General features: G+C 41.9%; 1 protein-coding gene across 2 annotated transcripts in view; it reads left to right on the top strand.

Annotated features, from left to right (window-relative positions):
- Positions 1-1,918: 1,918 nt before the first annotated feature.
- baiap3 (BAI1 associated protein 3) overlaps positions 1,919-11,376 on the top strand; it is a 100,463-nt gene continuing 91,005 nt past the window's right edge. For both annotated transcript variants that reach the window (XM_079520448.1, XM_079520447.1), the window contains exon 1: positions 1,919-2,018. The gene's annotated coding sequence lies outside the window, so the exon portion shown is untranslated. The remainder of the gene's footprint in view (positions 2,019-11,376) is intronic.

The raw sequence follows: 11,376 nt of genomic DNA, 5'->3' as shown, positions 1-11,376 counted from the left end.
GAAATTCTAGATAAGTATAATGGACTCAATTCTACTATGTTTATGTGTTTTATTGATGCATCGCGAGCTTTTGATCGCATTAATCATGAGAAACTTTTTTATAAATTATCGCAAAGAGGGGTCCCTAATTTCCTTGTCAGAATTCTGGTATTCTGGTATGCTCACCAGACGATGAGAGTAAAATGGGGGAGGTCAACCTCTGCTCCCTTTGGTGTAAACAATGGTGTCAGGCAGGGCGGGATTTTATCCCCTTTTCTTTTTAACGTCTATATGGATGAGTTATCTATGTTATTAAATGCATGTGGTACAGGATGTAGGGTTGGAAACCTGCTAATTAATCACCTTATGTATGCAGGCGATTTGGTCATCTTTAGTCCATATAGTGCTGGTCTTCAACAGCTGCTAAGTTTATGCTCACAGTATGGTGCTGACTTTGACATTAAATATAATGCAAAAAAGAGCAAGATTATGATTGTTCGAAGCAGGGAAGACAGACATCTAACTTTTCCTGACTTTTATCTCTCTGGCTCTGTCCTTAGTGTCTGCAGTGAGATTAAATATTTGGGCCACATCATCTCAAATGACCTCTCTGATGACAAGGACATATATAGACAGTGCCGGAAGCTGTATGCGCAAGGAAACATGCTGTGTAGAAAATGTAGCATGTGCTCAGTACCGGTGAAGATTTCACTTTTTAAATCCTTTTGTACACCCCTGTATACCGCCCACCTGTGGTGTCGCTACAAACAGGCCAGTATTAGACGATTGACAGTGGCCTACAATGACTGTATGAGGCTTATGTATAGATTTATGTGAAGAGTATCTGAGTCAGTAAATTACATCATTGATGTCATTACTAACCCGTTACGTAGTTCTGTCAGGTTCTCATCCAGACTGTGGAACCATTGGCGAACTTGTTTGTACAGTATGTTCGAAACTGAACATTGTGGAACTCTTTTTATTGTATATTTCTTTCTATATTATCTTTTTTTTTATCTATTGTATTGTTGTTTTGTACTGTGATATGGATTCCCCTGAGTCTGCAATAAAGATTGAATTGAATTGAATTGAATTATGTGTAAACTTCTTGTAAATTAAGTAATGCATGTTGTGTAACAATAATTGAACTCTCGAGAGGGTAAAATGAAACCAAATGGACATGAGAGGGTCCATTTAGTTTCATTTTCCACTCTCAATAATTAAATATCTATAAGGGTCCATTTGGTTGCCATCTCTCCATCATTTAGCTGGGGACCACCTCCATGGAACCCCCTTAAGGACCACTGGTGGTCCCCGGGCCACTGGTTGAAAACCACTGGCCTAGGCTATACTAAACTAAAGGGCTAATCAAACTGCAGGGTCCTTGAAATAAAATAAATGGTTGAGAAACACTTGATTGATTGATTGATTGATTGATTGATTGGTTTAATGAATACTTTTGGCACACAGCAAAGTAGCCTACCTTCAGTTCCATAGAAGGTCTGCTTACTCTGCTAAAGGATTGTTAAACTCAAGAAAGCCCTATGGCTTAATTGTTTCCATTGGGGTCCATAGCCTATAACAAATTACTATAGAGCTTAAGTGGTTAATTGAATAGGTCGGCTAATGAGACGGACTGATAGGCTACAAGTAGATTGGGATGGTGGCAGCAGGTGGGTGCAGGCAGGGTTTTCCTTCCGACATCCCTCAGCAACAACAGCTCGAGGCGCTCAAAGTGCCGCGCCGCGCACTTCCTATGGCCATATTTGGAGAGCAGCGATGAGCGCGACGGAGTGCAGGGAAGCACATCGGAGGAAGATATGAGAGCTTTAATGTGTTGTTGTCTGACTCACACGAGAAAGAGAAACATCTCGGAGCGTTTCTGCTGCACAACAAGTTGACAGCAGCGAATGTTCTGCGTTGAGACTTCAGAGAGAACAGCAGACAAAGACAACAGCTCTAATTTGAACTCCTGCTGAGACGCTGTAAAAGCAGCAACATTTTTACATCCATTTCCAAACTGCATGCAAGCGCCACAGGTGAGCAACATCTCTTTGCAGCATCTACTGTGTATATGTGTTTCACGTCTTAAATTAGCCAGCAATACTACAGGTAGCCTACCTGCTATGAAAAATACAATTATTTAAGTTAACTGACCAATTTAAGCCTATTTTGTTGCACGGCAAAGTTGTCACATGAAGGGTGTTGACTGAATGACTGTTGATATCCATGCAGATTAATTTAAGGGCAGATAGTCGTTAAGAACTGACAGGGTCTGCAGGAGCATCTTCCGTGGAAATGTTTTTCACTCAAACTGAAAATAAAGCACGCCCTGTTTGATATGATTACGACGACAAAAAGTTTTCTCTATAGGCTAATAGTTTAACATAGTAGATCATGTTGAAACTATAGGCTACCATTGGCCGACATATTTTGGAATTGCCTTTATTTTTAAAGGTTGTGTAGGTCGCCTGTAGTCTACTCTATAGGCTATAGGCTAATTGTGCAAGATAAGTCAAGTTTCTTTTTATAAAGCAAAATTCATGCAATGCTTTTTAGTGAGACAATACAGTAGGCTAATGTGACATCTATCTATCTATCTATCTATCTATCTATCTATCTATCTATCTATCTATCTATCTATCTATCTATCTGTCTCTCTGTCTGTCTGTCTGTCTGTCTGTCTGTCTGTCTGTCTGTCTGTCTGTCTGTCTGTCTGTCTGTCTGTCTGTCTGTCTGTCTGTCTGTATGAACCACCTATGCTATACCCACCCCTGTTCCTTCCTACCTACCTACCTACCTACCTACCTACCTACCTACCTACCTACCTACCTACCTACCTACCTACCTACCTACCTATACCTACCTACCTACATACATATACCTATGTACCTATACCTAACTAACTAACTAACTAACTAACTAACTAACTAACTAACTAACTAACTATCTTGAGTTGTCTGATAATAAGAGACTCTCCAGTTTTGATAATGGATTAGATTACTTATATATGCCACCTGATTTAAATTTGACACCAAAAAGTGATTTGAAACCTATATACAATTTACTGAAACATTCAAACTAGATAACACATTGCCTTGTTCAATGATGTATTTAGTCTCATAGAAGAGTTGTTGTTTTTTCTAGAAAACCCATTATTGTTGTGTTGTCAAATTGACATTGATTGTCATAGTGGTACAGTAGGAGGGACAACTGTGGGATGTCTTTGACCAGGTTGATTCAGTTTAACCCATTTAGACTCTCCAAATCCTGAAGGTTTTCTGAAAAACCTGTTTCTATGTAAGTGGTGCTCAACCATTTTCATGTCAAGGACTGGGGGTCCTTGAAATTATTGGTTAATTCTGGGGGAATTATCTGTATTTGGCTGTGGACCCCCATCTGAAAATATGTCGTTCCAGGGACCCCCTACCTAGAAGCAAAGATTTGAGTTAAAAACGTTCGCTCTGAAAGAATATATATTCAAATATTTGCGCCACATTTTCACGATTTTTCAAAAAGACCTACAAGCTCGTAGCGCGCCACTCGGTGCCGCGCTATGAGCTTGTAGATCTGCTATTTTTCAATAGCTAAAGTATAACATAATGCAACATAATGCTTAAAACACCAAAAGGGCTTCCCGGGTCCTGAATGACTTCAAGTGACTTCCCCACTGGTGGACACTGGGCAATACATATAACTGTCTGTGTCTGTTGGTCATAGAGAGTTCTTTGGCAACTCTTGCCACGATGTGAATAAATATACGTACTGTACTGTAGTACTGCTGCAGTACTTGTACACACATTGACCACACTTTGGTCAATGTGTGTACTGTACTAACTGTAACTAACATTGCTAAGCTTCTGCAGTGGGCAATGGGTGTGTGTTATGGATGCACCGAAAGGGAAATTCTTGGCCGAAACCGAATACCGAATATAGGAAACAGTTGGCCGAAAACCGAATACCGAATATCCGAATATGAATAATATTATATATCTTTTTTCCTACCATTGCTGTCATGGCCGTACCTTAAAGCTACCTGATTTATGGCAAAATAAGGTTATGGCAAAAATTAACTTAAATAATAATCACTATTATGGGTCCATAAAACATTTAGAATGCTCTTTTGAATGCATTAATTGCATAGACTATTCGGTGATATATTTTCTGCCTATTCAGGCCGAAACCGAATAGGCTGAAAATGCATTTTTAGCCATTTTCTGCCGAATATTTTCTGTGGCCTTCATATTCGGTGCATCACTTGTGTGTGTGTGTGTGCGTGTGCGTGTGCGTGTGTGTGTGTGTGCGCCACCCAGCAATGCCAGGTCACATAGCACTACTGCAGCTGTCTGTGCTGAAACAGACAGACAGACAGACAGACAGACAGACAGACAGACAGACAGACAGACAGACAGACAGACAGACAGACAGACAGACAGACTGCTGACTAGTGCTGCACGATTCTTGCTCAAATGTTAATCTCAATTTTCTGAGATCACGATTCTCACACAATTAAGAAAAAATCAGACCCGCCTGAACTGAGTGGTGCTGTACTGTACTTGTGCTGTATGTACTGTACTGTACAAGCTCTCCTCCCTGGCCTCTGTGTGTGTGTGTGTGTGTGTGTGTGTGTGTGTGTGTGTGTGTGTGTGTGTGTGTGTGTGTGTGTGTGTGTGTGTGTGTGTGTGTGTGTGTGTGTGTGTGTGTGTGTGTGTGTGTGTGTGTGTGTGTGTGTGTGACGCTGCGCAACAGTGCCATCCAGTGGTATTGACAAGATGTTTCAGCTTTCTGTGCTCGGAGACAGAGACAGACACAGACACAGAGACAGACACAGAGACAGACAAGTACGTACGTAGACATAGGGACACACATTGCTGTCAAGAGAGCGTCGCAGTCCCGCCCCCTCGAGAGACCCGGAAAATAATTCCCCATTCATTTTCCTGATAGACTTTTCAAAAAGTATTTATTTAAAGACGTTTACGCCGCGGACAAAGCCAACTCTTGTCGTGACAAATCATGACAAACACAATGTTTTGGTCCGAACAAATAATTAGAAAGAAGAAAAAACGGCAACACTTTTTTGTTGTTGTTTTTCTTCTTTGTAATTATTTGTTTGGTCCAAAATATTGTGTTTGTTGTCATGATTTGTCACGACTCGAGTTGGCTTCGTACAACGCTTAAAATGTCTATGGGGAAAATGCATTGGGAATTATTGCCTGGGCCTGGCGTCGTCATGAAAGGGAGCGGGACTCCGACGCTCTATAGGAGTGGCTGCCTATCACCACTCAAAAAGAAATCCATGAATATATTTTTTGTCTTTAGTCTATAGTTGCTCAACATTACTACGTTCAAAATGTGGCACATGGATCCAACTACTGTGGCTTTAAACGGACAACATCAAAGTGCTTGACTTAAACCTCTCTTTAAAGATGAACTAAAATGACTTGGAGCCAATGCTGCATGATTCTTAGAAATGAGATCGGTGTCTGAATCTAGATCTCAATCATTTATCGCTTAATTGTGCAGCACTAATTGCTGACCCTCCCCCTTTATAGTCATGTCCAGATATGCTCTGAGTCCCCCATAAAAGGTTGTGTCCGAGGCGAGCAAATACAAAACGATACAATAAAGTACAATATAATGGTTTTGTATGAGCTTTTTCTTATGAAGGTGCTTGACGTCATATAATCATTCAACACACATTCATGTTTTACAATGTAAAGACCTCATGCTTGCTGGATGCAACGTCAATTGTATAGTGCTGTACTAGTCTACTGTGCCATTTTTGTTTTGTATTTCAACATATTTTTATTTATTTATAACTTTTTTTTTTGTTAGTTACACTATATGGTTTTAAAGCCCTCCTGACCTGTTCCCAACACCTGTGCGGAATCAATTCTATGGATTTTCTCTGAGAGCTATCCTTATCAACTCTGTCAGCGTTGGGGAATAGACTCCCCCCTGTAGACCCCTGTGTTTTCTCTGTTCCTTTTCATCAGCAACCGCTAGAGTAGATTGTATGTTTGTGTTATCTGGATTGTGCACGTAGATGGTGGTGATATTATGTCCCCGCCTTCTACACACCAGATCCATTTGAAAGCTTCTTAATCCATTTTGGGCGGGAACCCATTTTGGTGTTTTAAAGCATTCGGAAAAAAATAGCAGATCTACAAGCTCATAGCGCGGCACCGAGTGCCGCGCTATGAACTTGTAGGTCTGCTATTTTTGAAAAATCGTGAAAATGTGCCTCATATCTTTGAATATATATTATAACAGAGAGAACATTTGAACTCAAATCTTTGCTTCTGGGGAGGTCCCTGCAACAACATATTTTCAGATGGGGGCGGAGGCATATTACATAATCTTTGGGGTCCTTGACATGAAATATTGAGCACCACTGATACAGAAACAGGATTTTGAAGACATTTATTTAATTTCGACGTCAGGCCTAAATGGGTTAAACAGGTTTAACACGCACTCGCAGCAGCATCCATGTTTGACACATTTAAACCTCTGGTCTCACTCATAATACACATGATGATTGGAGGATGAGTTTCATTTTCCTTTCCATATGTCCACCTACAGTACTATGATGTATAAGAAAAATGCATTATTTGACCCAAAAAAATCCAGGATATGAACCCAGATTTGTTTTGGATGTCTGAATGTTGTATGTTAAGTTTCACTAAGTTTTTTTGTTTTAGGAAAATTCATAGAGCAGGCATGGCAGTTAGATTGGAGAATCCATACAAGTAACTGTTCATGTATTTAGTTTGTGGTGTATCTGGGTGTATGTCCATTGTGTGAGTGTCTTGTAAGCCTGTGTGGGCTGGACATCTTATGATGCAGGACACTTTAATGAAAAACTATATCTATGATAGCTCATCTGTTATTGCCTGTCGATGAGGCTCTTGATTCTATCACAGTGTGCTTTGATTACTTTAGCTCCGTGGCCGTTTTAGCGAGTACAGTGGTGGTTTTCTCTATAAGAAGATGGTGTTCCAGATCTGTAGTTTGTGTCGATTTGTGTGAGTATTATGACAGTTAAAATGTTCAACTTTCTTACAAAAACTACAATGTCATCTCAAGATTTGAATTAATAGGCCACTTAATCAGGAATGCAATGGATACAGTGAATGCCTTTCATCATTATTGTTCCAGATAATGTGGAGAAATTAAACCCCCCGCTGATCTCCTATCACAGCTATAGGCCTGAGTGAGTGAAGGCCTCTTATCAGAATTGAGACCGTTTTAGCCATGCCGCACGAGCAGACGTTTAACCCATTTTGGGCGGGAACCCCTTTTGGTGTTCGCATCATGTTATGCTTTAGCCATTGAAAAATAGCAGATCTACAAGCTCATAGCGCGCCACCGAGTGGCGCGCTATGAACTTGTAGTTCTGCTATTTTTGAAAAATTGAAGAACGACGGACATAGAAACATAGCTTTTTCAGAAAACTGTCAGGATGTAGAAGACATTTTTAGAATCTGATCTCACGTCAAAATGGGTTAAGTGATGCAGGTGAATAGAATAGAAAGCAACAACAGGACTGCACGTCGTCAAGGCTGCCTGCTGTGCATGTTAACATGGGTACCACACAGGTTGGTATCATAACGTCAAGAGCGTATATACTGTACCTTCTTCTTATACGGCCTCGGTAGAATTCTATTTACCTTCATTTACCAGCTCCTTTTTTTTTTTCCGCCACCGCCGCCGTTACCATAGAGACACTTCATCCCTATCAGCGAGGCTCTCGGGCTTCTCACATGCAGGAGAGAGTCGCTGTCGGGCAAGCCCGTCCCTGGCATGTCTCCGGCATGCATGGGGGGGGGGGGGGGGGGGGGAGAGAGAGAGGGGGGGGGGGGGAGAGAGAGAGAGACACAGAGGGAGAGGCATTTGCTCTGGCAGGGACACTGTTTCCTTGGCAGCCAACACCGGCGGCACCATACGGACGGTGGCATGTCGGGCCATTTTTGTCACGGGGGACTTGATGACTGAGACAGAGTGATATCCAGTTGGGGGAGATCCACTCGTCTAATTGAAATGAGGCTCACCTGGGAGGTCGGCGGGCTCTGTGATGCCTGCTAACTGTCTGAGCTTTCCCGAGCCTGCCGGTTTTACTGGACAGAATACCAGACATGCAGACGGACGGTCATTTTGAGAGGCAGATTGCTTTCTTTAGTGTTAATTGAACTAATTTAACTGTAATGTAGTTGAGCTAAATGAACACTGGAGATGTTTGTGTGTGGATATTCTGGACTTTGTTCCGCTTTGCACAATAAGTCATATGTTTGTTTTATTATTACTCTGAATGAGAGGTAGTGCCTGGGGGTGGGGGGGGGGGTGGGGGAAGCAGTAATTAATGCTATCTTCACATAACTATACTTAGTTGACCGGTGTCCCCCAGAGCTCTGTACTTGCTACACTCCTTTTCCCCACTACACCAATAATCTTGCAGCACAAACGAAGCGAAGCTCAGGTCTGGTTTGCCAATCAACCAGGGACTTATATTGGCTAAATGCACCATTTATTCGGTTTGTCCTCCGTAGAATCGGTTTGTTCTCTGCAGTCTGTCCCGGACAGACATTCACACTGCAGTCAGTGCACACCCCAAGTTTGGGGCCGTTCGGTGGGACGAGGCCCGCGTTATGCCCAGGAGCCAGCTAGGACCATAGAGTTATAAAGGATGGAGGGCGGACTGCCCCGCCCCCTGCTATTCATTTCGATGGAAGTTGCTCAGTGGAGTTTTGAAGCACCCGGAAGAACGGTCTACTTCCGCATTTCTTCGATTAAACCCGAGCTGCACGGGGTTTCCTCGTGATAAATGCACGGGCCCGCCTGCGGTCCCAGCTCAGACCAGTAGGGCTCAGCACTTCAACGCTGACCAGCCTTTCTTTGGGCTTGGCTAGGACCCACAGAAGACAGTAGTACATATACAGTACACACATGTTTTGTTAATTAAAATATAGATGCAGTGCACCTGTTGCACCAGGGACCAAAGAGGGGAAAAGAACATACTAAGGGGTGTCTTTTGTAATGGACCAAACAATTCATTGGGAGTCAGGAAATGGGAGGGCAAGTAGGCGGTGTTGTTTGAATGAAAATTGTAAAACTTGCAAACTTTGTATTAATTAAGTTTGCAGAATCGGTAAAGGAAAGTACAGGTCAGTACAAAATCTTCTAAAAAGATAAACCAGAAAAAGCACTTGCTCAATTCAATTCATCAAAACATTTAAAGACAAAAATAAAATAGAAATCATCATATACACGGGTAAAAAAAACCCTGGGGAAAACGTGTACAGTATAGAAATATAAAGGGGTGGGACTTTTTACTTTTTACAGGGGCCAGGTTCCAATTGCATCCGCCTGTAAGTGCTCTTTGAGAGCTAGTGGTTTTGAAGGAGTCTAGGGATTCACAACGGCTGAATCCCTTGACGGCTGTTGGTAGGGCGTTCCACATTTTAGTGGCATATAGGAGCAAAAGGCGGGAACCCATTTTGGTGTTAGCATTATGTTATAATTTAGCTATTGAAAAATAGCAGACCTACAAGCTCATAGCGCGCCACCGAGTGGCGCGCTATGAGCTTGTAGGTCTGCTATTTTTGAAAAATCGAAGAACGACTGACATAGAAACATAGCTTTTTCAGAAAACTGTCAGGATGTAGAAGACATTTTTAGAATCTGATCTCAGGTCAAAATGGGTTAACCCCTTGTTTGAGCCGGATCTGGGTTGAACGAGGTTTGTTGAACCCCCTCTGGTGTTGTGATCGTGGATCGTGGATCGTGGGACTCCACTGTAGCCCAGGGCCAGGAAGAAGCACACTTTCATACATAACAAAAGACAATCAGTCATTGTCAGCCATTGAAAGGATGGTCTGTCAGTCTATCCGTCTATGTAACTGTCTATCATACAGTCTCCTGAAACAACTTCTCCATCAATCAAACTAAACCTTTGCTCTCGTGTCCCTGTCATTTATCTTTTTTTTTTGTCGTTTTTATATACCGCGTAAATGTGGTTTTCACTCTGCCTCGGATCTCTTGGGTTCGTTGTTCTCTCTCTCCTTTGCTATTGAAAAATAGCAGATCTACAAGCTCGTAGCGCGCCACCGAGTGGCGCGCTACGAGCTTGTAGGTCTGCTATTTTTTTTTAAATCGTGAAAATTTGGCACAAATCTTTGAATATATATTTCAGAGCGAACATTTTTAATTAAAATATTGGCTTCTGGGGGGTCCCTGGAACTACATATTTTGAGATGGGGGTCCGTGGCCCAATAGAGATAATTCTGGGGGTCCTTGACATGAAAAAGGTTGAGCACCACTGACATAGAAACATGGGTTTTTCAGAAAAATGTTAGGATTTAGAAGCCTTTTTTTTAAACTGTTAATACAATCGGATCTCTTGGGTTCGTTGTTCTCTCTCTCCCTTTGCTGATGTCGGGCAGGCAATGTGTTTGAGAGCCTTGAGGCTTATAATTCTTAATACTCATTCGGTGGAGGCATGTTAACCCATTTAGACCTGAGCTCGATTCTACAAATACCTTCTAAATCCTGACAGTTTTCTGAAAAACCCATGTTTCTATGTCAGTGGTTCTCAAACAGTTTCATGTCAAGGTCCCCCAAAAATATATGTAATTGGCCACCGACCCCCATCTGAAAATATGTTGTTCCAGGGACCCCCCCCAGAAGCAAAGATTTGAGTTAAAAAAGATTTGTGCCACATTTTCACGATTTTTCAAAAATAGCAGACCTACAAGCTCGTAGCGCGCCACTCGGTGGCGCGCTACGAGCTTGTAGATCTGCTATTTTTCAATAGCTAAATTATAACCTAATGTTTAAAACACCAAAAGGGGTTCCCGCCCAAAATTGGTTAAGGGTTCCATTTTAAGATTGTTGAATCCCAGCTAGTCAAATATGAAATTGAATGCATGTGAAGCGTATACTCCTTCAGTTGATATTAAGCTTTGCTCTCTTGATGTATCGGCGTTCGAGGGTTAGCATAATAACATTCTAGACCTTTCCATAATGTTTGTGAAATTATACACTATTTTATTGCTAAATTAGTTTTATATTTCTGCTAAAAAAAAAGAGCAGAAATGGTCTCCTGTTGTGACAACATTTAAGCACTATAACATACCGTAATACTGTAAACATCAGGTATTCATAAATACTGTACTTTCTCTTAAAAATCACACCCGTGTGAACTGAGTGGTGCAACTCCCCCCCCCCCCCCTCTCTCTCTCTCTCTCTCTCTCTCTCATTAGCAGGCAACAGTGCAGCACTATCTCTCTCTCTGTTTCTGGCACGACAGCGCCCCTACTGGTACTCATGAGTCACACATGAGTCACACACAAACATAGGTTAACACATAGTCACACACATAGGTTAACACGGACATTGCTG

The sequence above is a fragment of the Electrona antarctica genome (genome assembly GCF_951216825.1).
Source record: "Electrona antarctica genome assembly, chromosome: 14".
NCBI lineage: Eukaryota > Metazoa > Chordata > Actinopteri > Myctophiformes > Myctophidae > Electrona > Electrona antarctica.
Note: the sequence above shows the minus strand (reverse complement) of the source record. Positions and strands in the feature narration are given on the sequence as shown.